Genomic DNA, 26,018 nt, shown 5'->3' on the forward strand with positions numbered 1-26,018 from the left:
ATTCTCTGTTTATGGATACATTTGCTTAAACTGATCTATGAAGTTTAGTAGAGACAGCTTAAGAAAATATATATATATATTTTTTGCTGAGGAAGATTCGCCCTGAGCTAACATCTGTTGCCCATCTTCCTCTTTTTTTACTGAGGAAGATTCACCCTGAGCTAACATCTGTGGCCAGTCTTCCTCTATTTTGTATGTGAGCCACCACCACAGCATGGCCACTGATGAGTGGTGTAGGTCTGTGCCTGGGAACTGAACCTGGGCCGCTGAAGTGGAGTGTGCTGAACTTAACCACTAGGTCACTGGGTCTGGCCCTAAGAAGGTATTTTGAAAGATGAAGATTAATTAGTTCCTTTACCTGTCTTACTTCCATGTTCCGTATATGTTTTTATTTTGTTAGCTCCTCTATTCTGTCTACAAGACAGGGATATGATTAAATAATAGTATTAGTCACTCTTAATGCTATCAGTAAGTTCTGGTTAGTTTTCCATATATCTTACAGTCTTTCTCAACAAGGGTTCCTCATCTGAACCCCAGAGCAAAGAAAATTATTTCAGTGATTATTTTCTCAATCTCCTCCTATTGGTACAAAACTACTACTGTGCTAGATGTATAGGAGAAAAGTTAATTCATTGCCCAAGGGATGCCTTAATTCTCTCATGAAAGACCTGTTGAGAAAGTCTGCAAGAAGTCAGTAACTATGCTTTGTTGTTAACTCCCCACCATTTCTATGTGGGATAAAGTAGATTGCAACTGATGAAAGAGTGCAGGTCAGATGGATTGTGGGAATTTTTGTCTGTTTCCTCCTGTTTGGAGAAATATTGTGCATAGTCATAGGTGTAATTATTTCCTCAGGGAATATGAAACATAAATAGTCATTGTGATTGAATCTAGGTAAATGATGATTACAAATGGAAAATGCCTTACGGGGTACGAAATATTTTTTTTAATTAGTAGACTATTTCTTTTTAGCAGTTTTATGTTCAGAGAAAAGTTGAATGAAAAATGCAGAGTTCCATTATATTCCTTCACTCTGTCCCCCAATTTTCCCTATTTTTAACATCTTGTATTAGTGTGATACACTTATTACAAGTGGTGAGCCAATATTGATACATTATTAACTAAAGTCTATAGTTTACCTTAGGGTTCACTCTTTGTGTTGTACATTCTGTGCTTTTTTTCTTATTATTATGGTTGAAAAGCATATAACATTAAATTTATCATCTTAACCATTTTTAAGTGTACAGTTCGGTAGTGTTAAGTATATTCACATATATATATATATTTTTTTTTTTTTGAGGAAGATTGGCCCTGAGCTAACATCTGTTGCCAATCTTTCTCCTTTTTTCCTTTTTTCTCCCCAAAGCCCCAGTAGATAGTTGTATGTCATAGTTGTACATCCTGCTAGTTGCTCTCTGTGGGACGCTGCCTCAGCATGGCTTGATGAGTGGTGCCTATGTCCACACCTAGGATCCAAATTGATGAACCCCGGGCCACCAAAGCAGAGCATGCGAACTTAACCGCTATGCCACCAGGCCGACCCCTCACGTATGTATTTTTTAAAAAGCCTCTCTAGGAAAGAGAGCTGACCAGTGGTAGTGTGGGAAATCATCTTTTCTAGAAATTGGTACATCTTTCTTGAGTTAGATCAGGTTTTTGTTGTACTCCATGGGTATAGTTAAAGATAGCAAAAAGTTTAATGCCTCCTATAGCAGAAACAAGGGCATTGGTTTTGTGATGGTGGTGGTCAGAAGAGTGGAAGAAATGGTTGTTTACATTGGTATGGATCAGATAACATTATTAGCCATTTCCCCAGATTCTGTGTATATTTCTGCTTATCATCTTGACATTATTCCTCCAAATATTGCTCTTATCTTAGATGTTTATGATTTTATAAAATTGGAATGACAGGCATGATGTATGTCCCCAGATAACTGTCTATTCTTGGATTTGACACATAGAGAAATATAGAATTTCAGCTCTAAGAAGAGTGCTCATACTTTCAACAAAGTAGGGTATAGAGGGAATGTGCCTCAACATAATAAAGGCCATATATGACAGGCTCACAGCTAACATCATACTCAATGGTGAGAAGCTGAAAACTTTTCCTCTAAGATCAGGAACAAGACAAGAATGCCCACTTTTAGTCAACATGGTATTGGAAATCCTAGCCAGAGCAATTAGGCAGTAAAAAGAAATAAAAGGCACCCAAATCAGAAAGAAGGAAGTAAAACTGTTACTATTTGCAGATGACATGATATTATAAATAGGAAACCCTAAAAACTTCACCAGAAAAGTAGTAGAACTAATAAATGAATTCAGTAAAGTTGCAGGATACAAAATCAATATATAAAAATCTGTTGTTTCTATACACTAATACAGACTATCAGAAAGACAGATTAAGAGAATTCCATTTATGATTGCATCAAAAAGAATAAAATACCTAGGAATAAATTTAACCAAGGAGATGAAAACTATACTGTACAATGAAAAGTATAAAACATTAATGAAAGAAATTGAATAAGACACAAATAAGTGGAAAGACATTCCATGCTCATGGATTGGAAGAATTAATATTGTTAAAACATCCATACTACTCGAAGCAATTTACAGATTCAATGCAATCTCTATCAAAATTTCAATGGCATTTTTCACAGAAATAGAACAAATGATCCTAAAATTTGTGTGGAACCACAAAAGACCCCAAATAGCCAAAGCAATCTTGAGAAAGAATAACAAAGCTGGAGACATCACACTCCCTGATTTCAAACTATATTGCAAAGCTATAGTAATCAAAACGTTATGGTATTGGCATAAAAACAGACACACAGATCAGTGGAACAGAATAGAGATCCCAGAAATAAGCCCACACATATATAGTCAATTAATTTACAACAAAGGAGCCAAGAATATACAATGGGGAAAGAATAGTCTCTTCAATAAATGGTGTTGGGAAAACTGGACAGCTACATGCGAAAGAATGAAACTGGACCACTATCTTATACCATACACAAAAATTGGCTAAAAAAGGTCTCACATTAAGTCCTTAAATGTGAGACCTGAAACCATAAAACTCCTAGAAGAAAACGTAGGCGGTAAGCTCCTTGACGTTGGTTTTGGTGATAATTTTATGGATCTGGCTATAAAAGCAAAGGCAACAAAAGCAAAAATAAACAAGTGTGACTACATCGAACTAAAAAGCTTCTGCACAGCAAAGGAAACCATCAACAAAACTATCTCCTATGGAATGGGAGAAAATATTTGCAAAGTATATATCTGATAAAGGGTTAATATCCAAAATATACAAAGAACTCATACAACTGAATAGCAAATAATAATAATAATAATAGTAATAATAATCTGATTTAAAAATGGGCAGAAGATCTGTATAGACCTTTTTCCAAAGAAAACATACAGGTGACTAACAGGTACATGAAAAGGTGCTCAACATCACTCACATCAGGGAAATGCAAATCAAAACCACAATGAGGTATCACCTCACACTTGCTAAAATGGCTGTTATCAAAAAGACAAGAAATAACACGTTTTGGCGAGGATGTGGAGAAAAGAGAACCCCTGTGCACTGTTGATTGGGACTGGAAATTGTTGCCTCTACCATGGAAAACAGTATGGAGGTTCTTCAGAATATTAAAATAGAACTACTGTATGATTCAGCAGTCTTCATTCTGGGTATATTTCCAAAGGAAACATCCTGTAGCGATATCTGCCTCCAGTGTTGAACAGTTGCTGCTGATTGTTTTCAACAAATGCCCTGGGGATAGGGATATTGGCACTGAGTGAGCTCTGAGTTAAATAAAGAGAAGTCTTGAATGGAGCTTTTCAGTGAGCTGCCAGGCAGCTCAAATAATAACAATTATCTGGGGAATGGGGCTTTTGGGGAGCTCCACACCTGTTCTGCCCCCTCCAGTGACTGTTGGGCTTTTGGTTTTTATAGTTATCATAGTTTTGAGGTTGTTAATTTTCAAGGCTACCTTGGAGTTGGGGGTGAGATTAGGGTAAATTAAAACTCCATAAAGCTTAATGTGCAAGTCGCTAAGAAAATAGATCTTAATTGTTCTCATCACAAGAAAAACAAATTTGTAACTATGTGTGGTGATGGATGTTAACTAGACTTATTGTGATGATAATTTCACACTATATATAAATATTGAATCATTATGTTGTATACCTGAAACTAATATAATGTTATATGTCAATTATATCTCAATAAAAAGAGAGGAAAAATGTCAAAAAAATTTAAAAGCTTGTTGTTCTTGCCAGGATTGAGCCCTTTTTCTTGAGTAAATGCTGCTTGAATTGTTGGAAGCCTTTAGTTAATTTCCAGAGTTTTGAAAAAATGAATTTTGACAATTTTTGTGAGCATTCTCATTTTTATGGAGGAGTAGATTTTCAGAGATCCTTATTCCGCCATTCTGGAAGTGCTTCTCTGAATGCTACTTTTAAGAGGGTGAATTTTATGGTATGTGAATTATATCTCAATAAAGTTATAATTTTAAAAAGTCCATCTTTACCCCTGTGATTTTATCATATATTAAATCTCATATGTACTTGGGTCTGTTTCTGATCTTTCTACTATATTCCATTGGTCTATTTTGTATTCATAAATACCAGAGCAGAGTACCCCAATCTTTTAATTATAAGGGCCTTATTACATGTTTTAACATATTATAGGGCTAGTCCCCATCCCCATCCTCTTTTAAGTTTTTATTTTTCAGGTTTTTTCTGGGTATTTTCTCCTGTTTGTTTTTCATATAAACTTGTCTAACTTCATAACAAATAAAGCGTATTGGTATTTTTATTGGGATTACATTAAATCTATAAATTAATGAGAACTGGTACATTCCTTATGTTGGGTTTCCTTATCTAAGTCAAATGGAAAGCCTCCATTTGAGTCTTCAGAAGTTGTTTTAAGGTTTTCCTCATTAAGTTTTTGCATATTTCTTGTTTATTCCTGTTTAATCTTCTTTATTGCTGTTGTCATTGAGGTTTGTGCTACTCTTATGTCCTTTAACTGGTTATTGTTTGTGTGTATGAAGGCTATTGATTTCTGTATGTTAATTTCATGACCTGCTGCCTTACTGAATTTTTTTATGATTTGAGTTAGTTTTATCATTAATCCTTGAAGTCAGTGGTTCTTAACCTATGCTGATTTTTGATTTTACCCCCAGGGACATTTGTTAATGTCTGGAGACTTTTTTGGTTGTCATAACTGGATGAGGAAGCTGCTACTGGCACCTAGAGTGTAAAAGCCAGAGAAGCTGTTAAACATCCTATAATGCATAGGACTGCCCCCCAAACCAAGAATTATGTCCCCAAAATGTCAGTAGTGCCAGGATTTGGGAAACTGTTCTCTTTCCAGGTAGTCTATCATATCATTTTCAAATAGAAATAATTTTACTTCTTCTCTACCAATTCTTATGTCTAATTGCATTTTCGTATCTAATTGCACTAACCAGTTTCTGTTGTACTGTGTTGAATAGTACTGGAAATAGTAGATATTCTTGCATTGTTCCGATTCTTAGTGGAAATGCCTCTAACATTTCCCCATTAAAGAAGATACTGGCTTTAGGACTAAAGTATATATACTTTATCATGTTATGAAAGTAGCCTCAATGTCTATTCTATTCTGTATTTTGTTTTTTAATCAGTGTTGGGTGATAATTTAAAAAAAAAAAGCTTTATTGAGATATAATTGCCACACAATAAAGTGCAAATGTTCAAGTGTGCAATTTGGTGAATTTTGACATATGTATACATACATGAAACCATCTCCATGATGAAGATGATGAACGTTCTCATTACCCCCAAAAGTTTCCTTGTGCTCCTTTGCAGTCCATTTCTTTGCCTCTACCCCTGAGATACCACTGTTTTGCTTTCTATCACTATAAATTACTTGGTATTTCCTAAAATTTTATATGAAAGGTATCATACTATATGTACTTTTTTTTGGTCTCCTTCTGCTCAGCATAATTATTGTGAGATATTTCCATGTTTTTTGTGTATCAAAATTCATTTTTTTATTATTGGATAGTATTCTTCTGTATGGATATACCACAATTTGTTTATCCATTCTTGATGAACCTTTGGATTATTTCCAGTTTTTGGTTCTTATAAATAAAGGTGCTATCAACATTTGCCTACAAGTTTTTGTGGGAACATATGTGTTCATTTCTCTTGGGTAATTAAGAGTAGAATGACTGGGTTATATGCTAACTCTATGTTTAACATTTTGAGAAACTGCTGAGCTGTTTACCAAAGTGGTTGTACCATTTTACCCTCCCACCAGCAGTGTATGAGAGTCCCAGTTGTTCCATATGCTTGCTGACACTTGGTATGTTCAGACCTTTAAATTTTTGGCCATCGTGTGGCTGTGTATTGGCATCTCATTTTGGTTTTAGTTTGCATTTCACTGATGACTGGTGTTGAGCCTCTTTTCATGTCTGTTTTTTTAATTGAGGTATAAGTGTCACCTTGCCTTTATTTATTTGCCATTCATTTATCTTTTGTGGCAAAGTGTCTGTGGTAAGCCTTTTGTCCATTTTTTTAAAAATTGGGTTTTGTCTTATTAAAGTTGTAAAAGTTCTTTATATATTCTGCAAAAACTCCTTTGTCAGATGTATGTTTTGCAAATATTTTCTCCAGTCTGTTGCTCACCTTTTAGTTTCATAACATTGTCTTTTAAGAGCAAAGATTTTAATTTTGATGTAAATCCAATTTATCGTCTTTTTCTTTTACACTTTGTTCATTTTGCCTTCATTCGTTGTTGTGTTGTATTCAAGAAATGTTTGCCAAAAGTGAGGTGACTAATATTTTCCTCTTTCCCCGTATAAGTTTTATAATTTTAGGTTTTACATTTAGGTCTATGATCCATTTCAAGTAAATTTTTATGTATGGTTTGCAGTCAGAGTCAAGTTCATTTTTTTGCACATAGCTCATCAGTTGTCCTTGCACCGTGTGTTGAGTGAGTGGGCATTGAATTTTGAAGTCTTTTTCAGCATCTGAGATGATTATGTGATTTTTTTTTTCTTACATCTATTAAGTGGTATATGTTATTAACAATATTCCTAATTTTGAAGAAATGTTGTATTTCTGGAATACATCCCACTTTGTTATGGTTTATTATTTTTTTTAATGTGGTATTAGATTCTGTTTGCTGATATCTAATTTCATATTTTTGCATCAGTGTTCATTAGTGACTCTGCTATCTAGTTTTTTTCTTTTTGTACTGTATTTATCAGGGTTAGGTATCATTGTTATACTTGCTTTATAGAAGGATTTGGGAAGTTTTGCTTCATTTTGAATGCTTTTGGGACTATTCCGTCTTTGAAGGTTTGTTAGAATTCCCCTGCGAAGACATGAGGGCCTTATGCTTGTTTTATAGGGTAGTTCAGTATTGACTTACTATATGTAAATTTGCCTATTTAAGCTTTATAACTCTAATGAGGTCAATTTTGTTCATCTTTATTTCCTCTAGATAATTTCTGCTTTACCTAGGTTTTCAAATTTATTTGCATAGAGACCTGCGAAGTAGTCTTATGACATTTAAAATTTCTTCTGTTGCAGAGGTTGTTTCCCCATTTGTATATTTGTGCCCCCTCCCTCTTTTTTCTTAAGTTAGCTAATGGTTTGTCTATTTTTTTAAAAAGCAGGATTTTAATTTATTAATTAGGCCTACTGTTTTTCTCTTCTTTACTTCACTTATTTGTGCTTTTATCTTTATTATTCCTTTCCTTATACTATCTTCTGATTTGATTGTTCTTTTTCCTTTTTTTTTTTAGCCTGGAATTTAATTATTCATTTTCATTCTTTCAATTCTAACTGATAAAAGTATTAAGTTCTGTGCATTTTTACCTGATCACTGCTTCACATGTATCCAGCGGATCCTGATACAGGCATATTGCACTTTGCTTTATTGTGCTCTGCAGGTATTTCGTTTTTTACAAATTGAAGGTTTGTGGCAACTCTGTGTTGAGCAAGTCTTTAGGCACCATTTTTTTTTCCCATGTTAACTGTCTCTTTTTTTTTTGATCTTTTTTTTTTAATTGATGTCATATAGTTTATAACATTGTGAAATTTCAATTGAACATTATTATTTGTCCGTCACCATACATATGTGCCCCTTTATCCTTTATGCCCCTCCCCCTCATCCCCTTCCCCTCTGGTAACCACTAATCTGTTCTCTTTGTCCGTGTGTTTATCTTCCACATATGAGTGAAATTCTATGGTGTTTGTCTTTCTCTGTCTGGCTTATTTCACTTAACATAATACCCTCCAGGTCCATCCATGTTGTTGCAAATGGGACGATTTTGTCTTTTTTTATGGCTGAGTAGTATTCCATTGTATATATATACCCCATCTTCTTTATCCATTCATCATTCGATGGGCACTGGGTTGCTTCCACATCTTGGCTATTGTGAATAATGCTGCAATGAACATAGGGGTGCATAAGTCTCTTTGAATTGTTGATTTCAAGTTCTTTGGATAAATACCTAGTAGTGGAATAGCTGGGTTGTATGGTATTTCTGTTTTTAATTTTTTGAGAAACCTCTATACTATTTTCCATAGTGGCTGCACCAGTTTGCATTCCCACCAGCAGTGAATGAGGGTTCCCTTTTCTGCACATCCTCTCGCAACATTTGTTGTTTTTTGTCTTGGTGATTATAGCCATTCTAACAGGTGTAAGGTGATATCTCATTGTAGTTTTGATTTGCATTTCCCTGATGATTAGTGATGTTGAACATCTTTTCATGTGCCTGTGGGCCATCTGTATATCTTCTTTGGAAAAACGTCTGTTCATATGCTCTGCCCATTTTTGTTGTTAAGTTGTATGAGTTCTTTATATATTTTGGAGATGAACCCCTTGTGGGATATATGATTTGCAAATACTTTCTCCCAGTTGGTGCGTTGTCTTTTCGTTTTGTTCATGGTTTCCTTTGCCTTGCAGAAGCTCTTTAGTCTAATGAAGTCCCATTTGTTTATTGTTTCTTTTGTTTCCCCTGCTTGAGTAGATATGGTATTCGAAAAGATCCTTCTAAGACTGATGTCAAAGTGTGTACTATTTTTTCTTCTAGGAGTTTGATGGTTTCATCTTACCTTCAAGTCTTTAATCCATTTTGAGTTAATTTTTGTGTACAGTGAAAAATAATGATCTACTTTCATTCTTTTGCATGTGGCTGTCCAGTTTTCCCAACACCATTTATTGAAGAGACTTTCCTTTCTCCATTGTATGTTCTTAGCTCCTTTGTTGAAGATTAGCTGTCCATATGTATGTGGTTTTATTTCTGGGCTTTCAGTTCTGTTCCATTGATCTATGTGTTTGTTTTTGTACTGGTATCATGCTGTTTTTTTTTGTGAGGATGATCAGCCCTGAGCTAACATCCATGCCAATCCTCCTCTTTTTGCTGAGGAAGACCGGCCCTGAGCTAACATCTATTGCCAATCCTCCTCCTTTTTTTTTTCCCTTTTTCTCCCCAAAGCCCCAGTAGATAGTCCAGTAGATAGTTGTATGTTATAGTTACACATCTTGCTAGTTGCTGTACGTGGGACGCCACCTCAGCATGGCCCGACAAGCGGTGGGTCGGTGCGCGCCGGGGGTCTGAACCCGGGCCACCAGTAGCGGAGCGCGTGCACTTAACTGCTAAGCCATGGGGCTGGCCCTCATGCTGTTTTGATTGCTATAGCTTTGTAGCATATTTTGAAGTCAGGGATTGTGATCTTTAGGCACCATTTTCCAACAGCATTTGCTTACTTCATGTCTCTGTGTCACATTTTGGTAATTCTCACAATATTTCAAACTTCTTCATTATCATTACGTTTGTTATAGTGGTCTGTGGTCAGTGATCTTTGTTGTTACTATTGTAATTGTTTTGGGGCACCACGAACTGTGCCTATATAAGATGGCGAACTTAATCAATAAGTATTGTGTGTGTTCTGACTGCTCCGCTGACCGGCTGTTTCCCCACGCGTCTCCCTCTCCTCAGGCCTTCCTATTCCCTGAGACACAACAACGTTGAAATTAGGCCAATTAATAACCCTACAGTGACCTCTAAGTTTTCATGTGAAAGGAAGAGTCGCACATCTCTCACTTTAAATCAAAAACTAGAAATTATTAAGCTTAGTGAGGGAGGCATGTTTAAAGCCGAGATAAGCCAAAAGCTACACCTCTTCTGCCACACAGTTAGCTAAGTTGTGAATGCAAAGGAAAAGTTCTTGAAGGAAACTAAAAACATTAGTTTAGTGAACCCACAAATGATAAGAATGCTAAACAGCCTTATTGCTGATATGAGAAAATTTTAGTGGTCTGGATAGAAGATCAGGTCAGCCACAACATTCCCATAAGGCAAAGCCTAATCCAGAGCGAGGTTCTAACTCTCTTCAATTCTATGAAGGCTGAGAGAGGTGAGGAAGTTGCAGAAGAAAAGTTTGAAGCTGGCAGAGGTTGGTTCATGAGGTTAAGGAAAGAAGCCATCTCCGTAACGTAAAAGTGCAAGGTGATGTAGAAGCTGCAGCAAGTTATCCAAAAGATCTAGCTATGATAATTAAAGAAGGTGGCAGCACTACACAACAGATTTTCAATGTGGATGAAACAGTCTTATATTGGAAGAAGATGCCGTCTAGAACTTTCATAGCTAGAGAGGAGAAGTCAGTGCCTGGCTTAAAAGCTTCAAAGGACAGACTGACTCTCTCGTTAAGGGGCTAATGCAGCTGATAAGTTTCAGTTGAAGCCAATGCTTTTACCATTTGACATTTATCATTCTGAAAATCCTAGGGCCCTTAAGAATTATGCTAAATCTACTCTGCCTGTGCTCTATAAATGGAACAACAAAGTCGAGATGACAGCACATCTGTTTATAACATGGTTTACTCAATGTTTTAAGCCCACTATTGAGACCTGCTCAGAAAAAAAGATTTCTTTCAAAATATTACTGCTCATTGACAATGCACCTGGTCACTTAATAGCTCTGATGGAGATGTACAATGAGATGAATGTTGTTTTCATGCCTGCTAACACAGTATCCATTTTGAAAACCTCTGGAAGGGATTCACCATTCTAGATTCCATTAAGAACATTTGTGATTCATGGGAAGAGGTCAAAATATCAACATTAATAGGGATTTGGAAGAAGTTGATTCCAACCCTCATCGATGACTTTGAGAGATTCAAGAGTTCACTGGAGGAAATAACTGCAGATATGGTAGAAAACAGCAAGAGAACTAGAATTAGAAGTGGAGCCTAATGATGTTTACTGAGTTGCTGCAATCTCATGATAAAACTTTAGCAGATGAGGAGTTGCATCTTAGGAATAAGCAAAGAAAAGTGGTTTCTTGAGATGTAATTTACTCTTGGTGAAGATGCTGTGAAGATTGTTGAAACAACAACAAAGGATTTAGAATATTACATGAACTTTGTTGATAAAGCAGCGGCAGGGTTTGAGAGGATAGACTCCCATTTGGAAGGAAGCTCTGCTGTAGGTAAAATGCTATCAAATAGCATCACATGCTACAGAGAAATTGTTTGTGAGAGGAAGAGACAATGAATGTGGTGGGCTTCACTGTCGTCTTATTTTAAGAAATTGCCACAGCCACCCTAACCTTCAGCAACCACCCTGATCAGTCAACAGCCATCAGTATCGAGGCAAGACCCTACCTTAGCAAAAAGATGATGACTCATTGAAGGCTCAGATGATGGTTAGCATTTTTTAGCAATAAAGTATTTTTAAAATTAAGGTATGTACATTGTTTTTTTTCTTTTGGTAAGGAAGATTGACCATGAGCTAACATCTGTGCCCATCTTCCTCTATTTTGTATGTGGGACACCACCACAGCATGGCTTGATGTGTGGTGCATAGGTCTGTGCCTGGGATCTGAACGTGCGAACCCTGGGCCACACAAGTGGAGCTTGCGAACTTAACCACTGTGCCGCCTGCCTGGCCCCTGTATGTTGTTTTTTAAGACATAATGCTATTGTACACTTAATAGACTACATATAGTGTAAACATAAGTTTTATGTGCACTGGGAAACAAAAAAATTCATGTTATTCATTTTATTGCGACATTCACTTTATTGTGGTGGTCTGGAGCCAAACCCGCAGTATGTCCAAGGTATGCCTGTAATTAATGTCTTCATTATCATTTTTAAAGTAAATTCTTTTTTCAATTGAGATATAATTGACACATAACATATTAGTTTCGGGTGTACAACATAATAATTTGCTATTTGTATATATTGCGAAATGATTACTGCAATAAGTCTAGTTAACATACATCACCACATAGTTATAAATTATTTTTCTTGTGATGAGAACTTTTAAGATCTCTCTTAGCAACTTTCAAATATACAATTCGATGTTATTAACTATAGTGGCCATGCTGTATGTTACATCTCCAGGAATTATTTATTTTATAACTGGAAGTTAATATCTTTTGACTACCTTTATCCGTTTTTCCCACCCCCCACCTCCTGCCTCTGACAACCACCAATCTGGTCTCTGTATCTATTTTTTTTTTTTTAGATTCCACATATAAGTGAGATCATACGATGTTTGTCTCTCTCTGACGTATTTCGCTTAGTTTAATGTCCTCACGGTCCATCCATGTTGTCACAAATGGCAAGATTTCCTTCTTTTTTTATGGCTGAATAATATTCCAGTATATATATATACATACACACACACATACACACTCATACACACTGTATATATATATATACACACCACCCACGAATACCAATAATATTCCAGTATATATATACACACACACACACACACACTCATACACACTGTATATATGTATATATACACACACACCACAGTTTCTTTATCCATTTAGCCATCAATAAACACTTAGGTAGCTTCCATGTTTTGGCTATTGTAAATAACACTGCAGTGAACGTGGGAGTGCAGATATCTTTTCAAGTTAGTGTTTTCATTTCCTTCAGATAAATACCCAGAAATGGAATTGCTGGATCATATGGTAGTTCTATTTTTAATTTTTTGAGGAACCTCCATACTATTTTCCATGGTCACTGCACCAATTTACATTCCCACTTAAAGTATATTCTCTAATTTCAGTTTATATTTCCTCCTTTCCCCAAGTCTTCATAGTTTTCTTGTTATTTGTAGAACCTTTTTGTTGTTGTTATTAATATCTATTTTTATTGTATTGTTTTTAGAAAGTGTTGTTCGTTATATTTCTACTTTTATGTTTCCTGTGACCTAATATTAATCTGTTTTTGTTAAAGATTTATGGGCATTTCAGAAAAAGGTGTATTCTCTATTACCAGTGTGTATTGTTTGATGTACATCCCATAAGATATACCTTACCAATTATGTTGCTTAGGTTGTTTTCCTCTAGAAATTTCAGGTTTTGAAGACAGCCTTTTCAAATCACATGTGCTTTTAATTTTAATTCCCTTCTCTATAGTCCTTGCTCTGATCTAGCCAGGCACTTTTTTTTTTTTTTTTAAAGTATGTTCAGACTTAGTGTGGACTTAGATCACTTAGTGTGTTTTTAGATCAACCTTAGGCCCTATTGTTAGTTCTCTTCTTCACTCTTCCTGATAGGCTTTCTCCACCAGCCTTTTCTCACTTGAGGCAGAGCAGGGGTGGGGGAGGAGCATGAGAGGTCACACACTGGGATTTGGTACTTTTTCTCTTTTTACTTAGTATTATTTTTAAGTTTAGACAGTCTGTCTTCAAGTCATGCTGAGGATGTGGTTTTCATGCAGTTATTTTTCCCTTGTTGTTCTGCATTGTTTTTCGAGAAAATATTGGGAGACGGGTGTAGGCATCTGCCATAGTCTTCAGCTACCACTGTTTATTGTCTTTGAATCATGCATACATCGTAGCAAACCTTAACCTAACACTTTATACTTTGGTTTGAAGATAAAGATTTAGGTTTATATTCTGTGGAAGTTTAGGTTTGGAAAATCCCAAGTGAATAATTAAACATTGGTTAATAGCACCTTCTTGGATTAACCTTATAATAAGACTTGTTTAAATAGAAACATTTTAAATGAAATTTTATGTTATATACTAAGATTTTATGACTGCTGTTGTTGCTACAAAATATAGCAAAGTGACGATAAAATATTTGAGGCTTAAATAGGGCTTGAAATTGAAATGTATCTTAGTTTTGGATAGAAAAATTAATATAAACCAAAGACGTTTGGAGGAAGTAGAGAGTAAAAAATGGTTTTCCACAATGCTTCTTCTAGATTATTCCTCTTCCTCATCGCTTCCACACATCGTGATCTTTGCCTTGTACAAGTCAACACTTTCTTGGCACTAATTTCTTTTGGAGCAGTACTTAAACTCTCCTTATTAATAGCTGATTTTTTTTCATTCTTTAGTTTTCTAATGGCTCTTAAGTACATTAAAAATATTTATTAACTATTAAAACTCTATAGCTACCTAATTTCTAAGACTTGAATTGAAATTAAGTTGAAGATATTGTTTTATGGAAATCTTAAACATTGAAAGCTTACTCATGATCTCAACACATTAGCACATCCAAGAGGTTTTAGAAAATTTATATTGGTCATCATTGTTTCTGTAGTTTCCTGGATGGTTTGTTTTTGTTTTAAATAGAGTGTTTCTTTGGTTAATTTATTTTTTCTTTTCCTTCTTCACCATTTGCTTTTCTGTGCAGTTATTTGAGAAGGGAAATTGCCGCTCCTCACTTCTTGCTTCTCCAGACATAAGTTTCAGGTTTTATTATTGCAGTAAAAAGACTTTATGGTGTGTGTTTGTGTTTGTATGTGTTTTGAGAAGGTGAACCATGGAGGTCCTTGATGGATGAAGGAATGTTTCACAGAGTATCAGAAGGTTGAATACTATAGGATATTGACCTGCTTTTCCATAGCATCCTCATTCAGCAAGAATATGTACAAAAGTTCATACAATGTACAATGTCAAACCTAACATTTCTGTTAGGTTTGTGTCTGATTTGTGTTCCTACAGTTATCATTTTTTACTGTTAGCGACTTGTATGACTTAAATTAACTTTACATTCTCATCCAGATCATTTAATAGCTTTTTCTCTGCTGTTGGAAAACACTCACTTCTCAGAACAGAGTTAGCTGAAGTGTTAGCTTTCCTCATTTGTTCTGTCAGTAATGTCACTTTGAGGTATGAAAATACATCTTTTCTAGATGTGAACGTTAATCTCTGCTGTATTTTCGCAGTCATCCTTGTGTCTTCAATCCAGAACTTTCAATCTGATTCATTTCATCTAAAAGAAATGTATGGAGATGTTTTAAAAATTATTTGGCATTATTAAAGTCTAATATATTGTTGCATTTTTAGAAGTACCATAGTTGTGCAGTAAAGATTATATTTCCAATAGCTTATCTCATTCCTCAGATAAAATGACAAAGCAATAAAATTATAAAGGCTTCTAAGATAATGCATTCAGCTCTTTTGAAAAGAATGCTTAGCTTTTTCCTACCCTAAGTAAATCTTCTTCCTTGGAGCCTCTCTTGAGCCCTTTTCACTTCCCAACCTAATGTAATTTTTCCTTTCTTTGGTTCCCTGTTAATATTTTCTTATAGCCCTTACTTTTTTTCCTGCCTTGAATTATGGTTATTTGAATAGTTGTTTTATGTCCACTGCCCCATTATGAGGTGTTTGTGGGCAGAGACTGTGTCTTGCTCATCTTTGTACCCCTTGCAGTGCCCTCACAATATCTTGCTCAACACATAGCTAATGACTTGAATGAAGTAATGGCAATTGGACATCTTGGATTATGTGAAATTTGCTTAAACCCATGAGGCTAATATAGGATGTTATCTCATGAATAACTATTCAGGATGGCTTTCTTCTTCCAAAAAGTACAAAATACCTCTACATTTTGTTTTTCTGAAATGAACTCTTAAAGCCAGAAAGGACTTAGAAGTAAGTAACACCTGTGCCTTGCATCTCCCAGAATACAGTCAGAGAGGACAGGGCTTTTCTGGTCATATGGCTGGCTAGTAGTAGAACTAGAAAGAGAACTTAAGTTTTCTGTATCTACTCTAGTGTAATTGAACAGTAATACTTGTTATTACTGTTAATAATAACTTCAAATTCATTAATTGGCACTGAGGATACTAAGAAGCGTAAAACATACTTTTTGTGTCTTTAGATTTGTAATCTCCTTGGAAAGTTGACAGGTATACATTAAAATGATTTAGGAAGCAAGGTACCATAATAGTGGTACAGAATATTAATTCTACAGGAATTTAGAGGAGGAAATCAAGAGTATAATGAGTGTACATAACTTTTATAGATGAGGTGGGATTTCATTTGAGCCTTTAATGTCAGCCTTAAGAAAGGCTGATCTGAGGAATAGTATGGAAATAGTTTGTCATGTTAAGACATGCGTTTAGAAACAATGGTAAAACCAAACCAGAAACTTGACTATCTTTATTTCCAGTCTAATAGCCTACCTATTATATAGTCATCATATTTATAATTATTTAGCATTATTCAACTTACTATATTTCTATTTAAATCAATAAACATTTGAATGTGTTTAATGCCCAAAGTACTGTATTAGTCTTCGTGTACTGTATTAGGCACAGTACTCACATTTCAACTTTTATGCAGGTGGATAAGCCCAGTTAAGTGAGCTCTATGAGTGTATAAACTCTATGAAATCAATTATGAAAATATGTGAATTATAATAATTCTTGTAGTGCACAGGGAATAACTTGGCCAGCTAATCTGAGGATCCTTAAATCTACCCTTAGAAGTTCATAAATCTTAAATACAGCAATAGCAGATTCTCATTTTTTTCTGTTATTTATTCTCCTAGATTCATGGCAACTGTTGTTTTCATAGATTACACGTGTTTTGGGGACAACACACATCCTTTGCCAAGAAGCAGCATTGCAAACATCAGTGAAATAAATACACTTGTTTATGTTTCAACTACTGCCTAGTGTGTGTTTAATAAGTTGTTCTAGGTGGTAGCTTTAGTAAAATAGATTAAGAAAAAATGTATCCATGTGTGTTGTGAAACACTGAGGTAATTATGTCACTATACTGCAGTTGAATTGGCATACTGTATTTTTCAGTATGGATTTTGGCATGTTGTTTACAACTCCTTCAGAATTTCAGTTGTCATTTTTTTTTTCTGTTTTCAAAAGGGTAAATATGATGGCAGAATGATGTGTAATCTTGTTTTCCAGTATTGTGTGAGGATGAAACACTTGTGGGATATTTTTGAGAACTTGGTTGTTTAGATTGAATCATTCTTTTCAGTAATGTGATGAATGGATCATCTATTCAAGTATTTTGAAAGTATAACCAGCCATTAGAAAGCAAAATGTTGGATGGAAAAAACCTTCCCAGTCACTCTGGTGGAGCCCAGTCAGATTAAATTGGAAGAGTATTGAAATGGTTCAGATTGAGAAATTTTTAGCCTTTTTTGTTTTTTGGTTATTTAATAAAAACAACATTTTATTCAAAAACAGCATTGGATGGAATAGTGTTAGTATTACATCTGACCTGAACATATTATTTTTTGTCTAAAACAAATATAGATGAAAATAATGCTCCCTTTTTACACAGAAGATAAGATGAAGCCTCAGGGCTGGGAATATGACTAGAACAAAAGAAAATAAATACGGCTTAATATGCTCATAACCCTCAGAACAACAATGATGAACTCTTGAAAAATAAAGATTATTGAACTCACGTATTACAGGGAATATACAAATTAAATGTCATTTTTTAATCTGTCATAGAAATGGAAAAGATTGAGAATAGCAAATACAGGGAAAGGAGTACACTCATACACTGCTTGTGGGTGTGTAAATTGGAATGTCAATATTAAAGGGTAATTTGGCAGTATCTATCAAAGTTAAAAATGATTACACTACTTTTAATGTAGCAGTTTCATTTGTAGATCTCTGCCCCACAGATATATTTGAATAAAAAAGAATTTTAAAAATGTACAGCAAAAATAGTCTCTCTAGCTATGTTTGTAATAGCAAAGTATGGAAACACTTTTACTGTATTAATTGCCAAATAGTTAAATTGTGGAACAGTCATACAATGAAATGCTCTATAGGAGTTAAAAAGAAAGAGGTAGGGCCGGCCCTGTGGCTTGGTGGTTAAGTGCGCGCACTGCGATGCTGGTGGCCCGGGTTCGGATCCCGGGTGCGCATCGAGGCACCGCTTCTCCGTTCATCCTGAGGCCGAGTCCCACATACAGCAACTAGAGGGATGTGCAGCTACGACACGCGGCTATCCACTGGGGCTTTGGGGGGAAAAATAAAATAAATAAAATCTTTAAAAAAAAAAAAAAAAAAAGAAAGAGGTAGATCTGTATATCCCTTGATGGAATGATTTTAAGTTGTATTAAGTTTTAAAAAATTGCAAATGTATATGTATGATTCCATTATATAAAACAAAGGATGATGTAAAGCATCCCAAATGCCAAATATGTGAATATATGTATATGTAATATTATTTATATGTAAACAAATAGAACAATTTCAGGAAAGGTACATTCAGAGTTCTTTCTGAGGTTACTTCTAGGGAGAGTGGTGGAATTTCAGATGTATGAAAAAGAAGACATAGTTTGTATACTTCTGCACAACATTTTCAACAATAAAAATGCATTCTTACATTAGTATTTGTAACAAACAGGGAAGTAGTCTTGCTTGTTCCACACAAAAATCTGTATCATGTCTGGCAAATCAGTATTTCCATCATTTTCCCTTCTTTAGACTCGTCGTTTATTGCCTTTCTCTAACTCGATTACACCAGGGCAGAAGGAAAGTGAATGTGATTCTCTAGGTTCAGTGACTTTGGCCATACAAAACTTTTTGGAAATTATCACTGTTACCTGTTCCAAGGGTAGAAGTTTGAATGAAATGGCAAGGCAGAAAGGCAAGATGTCACCATGGTCTAAGGTCTGGCACTTGAACCTTGAAAGTTCCCAAACTGGATCTTATCAGTGCCTTGGAATTGATAGGATTCAGAGAAGCTTCTTTAGGCTAACTAATATAATAGGAGATTAAAATTTGTAAACCAGATTGCCAACTTATTAATTTATCATGGGAAATATAGCTGGCATGAGAACTAGAAACTCACATCTTCTGATCAGCATGTTCTCTCTTTGAAGGCAGTCTACATAGGAAGCCGAATTATAATCATAAAGTTACTAATCAACATGGAAATAGAATAAAGGAAAGCATATAATTCAGATACTTAATGGCTGAGATTCTGATGGCTTATACTGGATCCAGTTCTATAGTTAGTATATAGCTGCCACAGGGATGGATAGGGTGAATCCATGTGGGCACTCCAGATAGTGCTGATTTAAAATGTGGTTCTCGGAGAGCAGCCATATTTCCAGGTTCATAGGGAGTGCTGAACCATCACCTACATATACTAGCTATGCCAGATGCTATATTAGATTCTGGAAATATAGATATAAAGGACACTCAGTCCCTGTTTTCTCAAGCTCTTAGTTCGTGTAAACTAAACACTTTGGAACCTTGAAGTTTTATTTAAGTGAGGTCTAAGTTTTGTGGTGGCCAATTTAGGTAGATCTCAGAAATTTATCTTGACCTCAGAATTAGCAGATGTTGCTTTTAACAGTAGTACTAGATAACAGTTGGTGGTAGTAGTACAACAGAGATTTGTTTAGGCTTGGAAGAGCCAAGTAGTCCTTTAAATGTGCAGTTGTCAGGGGTCAGAAATTCAAGGGGGTAAATCACATTGAAAATTGCTGCAGATATTTTAAGTCAGGATCAGGATAAGCTCTGGAATTCTAATAGTTTGGTAAGTTTGATCGGGATGTGCCAATAATTAGAGTATTGGGATATGAATTTGATTTAAGTAAGGCTTATCTTACTAGGGAACCTTGCCATGATATGGGTTGATTGCTGAGACGTTATTGGACCTGAGCCCACTAGTAAGACTGGTAAATGACAGTTCCTGGCTGAGGAGAATGCAACATCAGCCTTCTGGGCCTGCCTTTATTTTTCTTTAAATAAAAAAATTTAAATAAAATCCTCCCCAGAGGATCATTAAATTTAATGTACATCATCAAACTTTTTTTTATAAATTACAAAAAGTGCATGTATATTTTACATTATTTTAATTGGCACGAATATATTACCTTGTATTCTGTCTTTAAACTTCAGTGAAAATGCTTATATGAAATATTGTATATTTGTTTACATGGATAACTACATAAGCATAGTCTTAAAAATGAAATGGTATATCGTAAAAATCTCCGTCTCTTATCTCACCCATCTCCCACCCCCACCAGCACAACTACTATTACTTTGTTGCGTGTCCTTCCAGAGTTACTTAATAAGAACATACAAATATGAATTCTTATTTCTCCTCTTTTTACATAAAAGGTAGAATACTATGTATGCTATTCCACACCTTACTTTTTTTAGGTAACAATGTCTTGAAACTTTTTTCAAATCTGTACGTAGTTTTTTCATTCCCTTTTTATTACTACATGATATTGCCTTGAATATATTTTTCATAGTTTAACCAGTCCTCTTTTGGTGAACACTGGGGTGTTTTTTGGTCTTTTACTGTTACAAACCATGATGCAATGAATAATTTAATTTAGTTCATGTAAACTAAAGACTTTGGAACCTTGAAGTTTTATGTAAGCGAGGTCTAAGTTTTGTGGTGGCCAAATTTAGGTAGATCTCAGAAATTTATCTTGGCGTGTATAATTTCACAGGTATGCAGGTATATCAGTTGAGTATTTTATCAGAAGTGGTATTGCTGGGTCAATGTATGCAGTTTATATGGGTGATTTCGATGGATATTGCCAAATTGCCCTTCATAGACTGTACTAATTTATACATTTCTCAGCACTGCCATTTCTACAGCATTGCCAACAAATGTGTTTTCAAACTTTTGGATTTTTGCCAGCTTGATGAGTGAAAAACAGTATCGCAGTATAATTTTAATTTGCATTCTATTAATATGGGTGAGATTAAGTATCCTTTTAATGTTTTCAGAGCCATTTTTACTTCTTTTTCCAACTGTCTTTTTATGTCTTTAGCCCAACTTTTTGTTGGTTTGTAAAATAATATTTGAATAATATTTTATGATTATAATTTTTAACATTTACTTAAATATTAGTTTTATTTTATTTACATATTTATTAAATATAAATATTTAATAATATTTACATTGTCTTATATTATTATACCATTGTTTATCTTTCTATAGTTGGGCATCTTATCTCCTTTTGGAGTGTGGCTATTTTTACTGAGAACAGTTATTAAAAAGTTTTTTCCCTTTAGATTATTTTGGAATCAAGAATTCTAGGATCTGTTATAGGTTTTTTGTACTAATTAGCTATGAGTAAATCACAAAACTTATCTGGATCTCAGTTCCTTCATCTGTAAAATAAGGATATTGAATTAAATGATTTCTTGGTTCTGTGACCTTTTGAAATTTACCAAAAACAATACATTAAGCTTAGTAGTCTTAAAATAATAGATATAGAAACACAGCAATGATATACTGTTACAGGTTAAAAAAAAAACTTGTTCTGTTTCTTGTTGGATAGATGATGCTTTTCTTTGGTAACAAAATTATCTCTAATTTGTCTCCCTTGACATTTCTTGCTTAGAAATACCTCTTCATCTTTTTTCAATTCATATTAAGGGTATTTTTTAGAGGCATGCCTTTTTTTGAGGGAGGGAGACTGTTAGGGAAGAAAAATGCACTGCTTTTGATTTAATTTATTCTATGTAATAACTGTACACATTAATCTTCATTATTATGTAACTGCTGCCAGTTGGCCTAATCAGTTTTCGGGACTCAATTGGAAAGCTGATCTCCTTAAATCTGTTTAAATGGTCTCTCATCAAAAATTACCACATTCAACTAGTTACACCATTTCTTCACTACAAAGGTAGGGATTAAATTATAATAGAGCCTGTTCTCAGTGTTTCGTTTTGTTTTTTTCCTCTGTTTACTTGGCATCTATGAAAATTGCACCAGAGAAGATGAATAGACACGTCTTTTGATGTGTTCTTTGGGGAATGAGATTAAAACCAGTGGTAAAATGAGATGTAGACAGTAACATTTGAATTACAACATCAAAACGTAAGTGGAGTGTTAGTAAAACTAGAACTTCCAAAGTTTAAAATCCCCTCGAGTTATAGCATACAGATGTGGATGCTCAAAGCTAATAAATCTTGAATATATGATATGATCTTAGTCCCTCCCCGTAAGTGAAATAGACTACATTTTTCCATAGAACTTTTCGCCAGAGATATGAGAGCATTAAAGAGATAAAAGAAATCCTAAAGCTCATCTAGGCATTTCTCTCATTTTTATCAATGGGTAAATGCTTCCCTAAGGAGGGGAGATGAACTTCCTTTGTGCACAACTGTTTAGTAGTAGAGTTGAGACTAGATCTTGAGTCATTGGGTTCCTAATCCATTTCACTTTTTACCATACTACTTAGTGTTGTTATTGTTTTAAATTCTTTCCCCTTTTTGTCTTCCACATCTCCTATGCAGTTAGATGTCGATGTCTGTTGGCCAGTGATATCTGATGGTTTTCTTTCTCTTCAGAAATTTTTAAATTTTATTTTTGGTTTCTATACTTATCATCCTAATCTAGGCAATCATTTCCCAGTACCCAGGGTATTAGTTACCTTCTGCCTGTACTCACTACTTCCCTATTAGCTTTCTCTGCCTTTGGTGCTTTGCGCTTTATTCCATTCACTGCTGGTAGATAGATTGATACTCTTTAAACAATGTTTTCATCATGTTCTTTTCCTGTTTAAGGGCTCCAGTGGCTTCCTGTTGTATGTGTGATCAAAATTCTCAGTTCAGCATCAAAGAGCTTCTTAAGTGATCATGGCTTACCTATTTGATCATATGTCTGTTTATTCTCCATATCTGATCAGATGTTATAAACTTATCTTCTAGCCTTACACACGCCTTGCTTGTTCCAGCTTTTGAATTGGTTATGTTATTTATCTCTCACATTGAAAACTTCCAAGTGCTCTTTTCTTTCTGTTGTCAGTGATGAGTAATGTTTTCTCCAGATATGTATATTTTAGTTGGGCTCATTTTTGTTATTGACAAAAGCAGTGCTATGTTTGTGAATGCACTTGTGGGTTTGGAAAATGTTAATTTAAAAATGAATCAGAAATTGACAGGAAGAAAATCTAATGTACGGTCTCCTTGGTGCTGGATTTTGCTAGAGCATGTGCAATAAAATGACATGATTTCTGGGATTGGGGAGGGATGTAAGAATTGTGTTGCTAAAGCTTGGGTCGTAGGAAATAGGAGAAAAATTAATTCTTTTCCCACTTTGTCTATAATGGCAGGATTTAGCTCCCACTTTGAAATTGGACCTAGGTTGAATGAAGGAGGGGAGAAAGGGTATTACCTATACCTTGAGAGATTGTAGGTATAAATCCCAGAGTAGAGTCAGTAACTGGCTCAGTGATATTAGGAGACAGCTAAGTCGTCTCACTTGACTTGAACCCAAGCAATAAAAGACAGTTTTCTTAGTATATTGGAGCTGAGAAGTACACTTAAATGTTAGGAGCCAGTACCCGTCTAATTTGTACCTTGATGTTTTTCATGTGAAAGTAAAATAGTTAAATATTTCAAGCACCTATAATATAACAGGCTCTGTGCTAGACTACGCATTTATAAAGTGGAAAAAAATAATTTTGGCCCCAAAGGAAGCTCAGAGTCAAGTGAGGGAGGCAAACTTATGTATGAATGAATATGTTAATTGCCATAGGAAGATACATACAATGTGCAAGATAATTTAAATTAGGAAGTGGTGAACTGTGCTTTGAGAAAGTCGAAGGTGAGGAGGGTGGATACATTGTGTGATTTGAATCAGTTGCCGCTACAAAAAGTCATGTAACCAGGAACAAACGCCTCTTTCTTCTTCAGTCTGCCTGGTGGAATAAAAGAATGAGGGACTATACTCTGGCCTCAGGATCATTGTCTAGATTAAAAAAATTGTTTTCCATTAATTCTCTGGATGGAGGTGCTAGAAATGATCCTAAGTCTTTTGGGGGTACCCCTGACATTTCTATCACTTGAACAAAATTTTACACAAAATTTTATTTAGTTTGAGGCTCAAGACTAAGCAAAAACCTTTGCTGGCTAACCCAGTCTTACCCTGGTCCTTTAAACAAAATTTAAATTCTCTAACATCTATACCCTAATATTTTTATACTTCTTCAAGATATCATTTTAGAAATGTATCACTTAAAAAATCTTTCATGTGTATCTTGCCTAATTAGAATGTAAAAGAATTTTTGGCCTTTTAGGTCTGATGCAAGACTGGATGATATGAACTTAATAAATTTTTGTTGAATGAGAACTTCCCAGTAATTCTCTTAGATGCTGCATTAGTCAGCTTTTGCTGTGGCAAAAAACAACTCCCAAATTTTAGTGGCTTACAATAACAGGTATTTATTTCTCACTAGCATTCTGCAGGTCGGCTCTGCTCAGCTGGAGTCAGCTGGTCTTGAAAGTGCCTGGCTCCTGGCTGAGATCTGTTTATTATGGAACCCAGGTTGAAGGATCAGTGTCTACCTGGGGCATGATCTTCTCTTGGTAAAGTGCAGGAGCACAAGAAGGCTAACAGGAATACCTCTTAAAAGCACTTTGTGGAACTGGCCCACATCCCATTGGTCAAAGCAAGGCATATGGCGAGATATATACCCAAAATGAAGAGTGGGAAAGTGGTATTTGCCTATGGGGTGGAGGATGGGAGAGTGAATGTTTATTGAATAAATACTATGACCTAATACAGATGTTTCCGATATAAAATAAAAAATTAAAGGAACAGGTGAAGTTAAAAGTATGAAATGAAAGAATCTGCTGGGGAGGAGGGCTTCCAACAGCCTGGGAGTGAGAAAGATTTAACTAAAACCTAAATTACTTTATCAAAAGCAATATCAGCTTTACAAGGTAGGGGGCAGCAAAGTGTCCTAGTTAAAAACTTGGGCTCTGGAGTCATTCCACTCTTGGTTCAGATTCTGGACCCACCACCTCCTAGCTGCTTACTCTTGAGCAAATCACTGAATCTCAGTTTCCGCATCTGTAAAATGGATGTGCCACTTGTCAATCTATTGCTTTTCAGTTCTGAATCCATCTTTCACTGTCCTGTTTGTGATACTAGAAATTTCTCCCTTGCCAGCTTTTGTTAAGCTTTGTTAGTAGACGGATTAGAGGGGGAGACTGGAGAAGGAAGGGATGTTTCTTCCTGATCCTACTGTGTTCTTTGCTGCTTACTCCTATAACATGCAGTGGCCAGCAGCATGTGGGACACCCAGTGGCGCTCAACCCCTAGGCAACACTTTAACCCCTAGGCAACAAGTTTAGCAGCAACACTCCCACATGCAGTTTGCCAGCGAGTCCCATACTATGGCACCTTACCAACAAGTTCTGCTGGCATGAGTTCTCCTAGTACGTGGTTTTACAGTGAGTTCTGTTGGCATGGCACTTTAGTAAATTTCTTAGACATCCTTGGCTATGTCCTCTCCATGAATTCTGGATCTCAGCCCTGTTGGGAATGGCCCCTGTGCAGATGTGCAGATTTATTCCTTTCTTATTGCTCTATATCAGCCCTTGAAGGAGTGGCTGTTCCCTATATCTGCTGTCTCTTTGCCTCTTAGTACTTAGAACCCTGTTTTAATTAATAATGTTTTATATTAAACTTGCCCTGTTCAAATTACCAGGAGGTTTCTTGTCTTCTCCCATCCAGGTACTAACCAGGCCCAACCCTGCTTAGCTTCTGAGATCAGTCGAGATCGGGCACATTCAGGGTGGTATGGCTGTAGACTCTTGTCTTCTAATTGTACCTTGACTGATGTATCAGGTTTATTAGTAGTACTTTTCTCGTACAATTGTTCTGAGGATTAAATGGGATAATACATGCAAAGTGTTTAGAATAGTGTCTGCCAGTGGGTAAGTACTTAGTGTTTGTTGGTGATGTTGGATAGTATCGCTATCATCACTGTCACTACCACTAG

General features: G+C 35.4%; 1 protein-coding gene across 3 annotated transcripts in view; it reads left to right on the forward strand.

The window, feature by feature from the left end:
* Window positions 1-26,018, forward strand: part of MICU1 (mitochondrial calcium uptake 1) — a 252,362-nt gene that overhangs the window by 32,378 nt on the left and 193,966 nt on the right. The window lies entirely within an intron of this gene.

The sequence above is a fragment of the Ceratotherium simum genome, chromosome 6 (assembly GCF_057802395.1).
Source record: "Ceratotherium simum simum isolate JZ-2026a chromosome 6, ASM5780239v1, whole genome shotgun sequence".
NCBI classification, from domain to species: Eukaryota; Metazoa; Chordata; class Mammalia; order Perissodactyla; family Rhinocerotidae; genus Ceratotherium; species Ceratotherium simum.